The sequence below is a fragment of the Limulus polyphemus genome, unplaced genomic scaffold, assembly GCF_000517525.1.
Source record: "Limulus polyphemus unplaced genomic scaffold, Limulus_polyphemus-2.1.2 Scaffold113, whole genome shotgun sequence".
Taxonomy (NCBI): Eukaryota; Metazoa; Arthropoda; class Merostomata; order Xiphosura; family Limulidae; genus Limulus; species Limulus polyphemus.
In genome coordinates, this window is record NW_013665723.1 from 1,102,464 (window position 1) to 1,103,016 (window position 553).

The 553-nt window shown below is 35.6% G+C and overlaps 1 protein-coding gene across 2 annotated transcripts in view; it reads right to left on the reverse strand.

Annotated features, from left to right (window-relative positions):
- LOC106471547 (iduronate 2-sulfatase-like) overlaps nucleotides 1–553 on the reverse strand; it is a 39,558-nt gene that overhangs the window by 36,371 nt on the left and 2,634 nt on the right. The gene's annotated exons all lie outside the window — the stretch shown is intronic.

Here is a 553-nt window from a genome sequence, read left to right on the forward strand (position 1 = left end):
CATGGGACGGTTTTTTGTTGTGTTCTGTCAATCTGGTTTCCAATTTTCTTCCAGGTTCTCCTATGTAGAATTTTGGGCAGTTATTGCATGTTATTTTGTAAATGACGTTGGTATTGTGTGATTCTAAATAATTTTTGTTTAGTAACTGATTTTTAATTTAGGGCCGGGTTTTTGTGAGAATTTGACGTTGACAGGAATATTGTGTTTACTGGCTAGTTTAGTCCAAGTGTGGATAATTCTTGAGCTGGTTTCAGGAACAAAAGGTAAACTGCAGTGTAATGTACTGTTGTTGGATTTGTTTGTGTCAATTTTGTTCGTGAGTTGAGTTTTATTGTGGGGAATATTGGAGAGTTTTTCAACTATATCTGGTGGGAGTTTATTGGTGTGAATAAAGGAATGCTTTAAGTGGTTAATTTCTTCATTTATGTAGTCTGTTGAACAGTCTTGTGGCTGTATTTATGAGGTTTTTAATAAGTGTATTGATTTTTTGTGTGGTGTCATGAGTGGAATTCCAGGGGATGTAGAGACCAGTGTGTGTGTTTTTGCGGTGAAT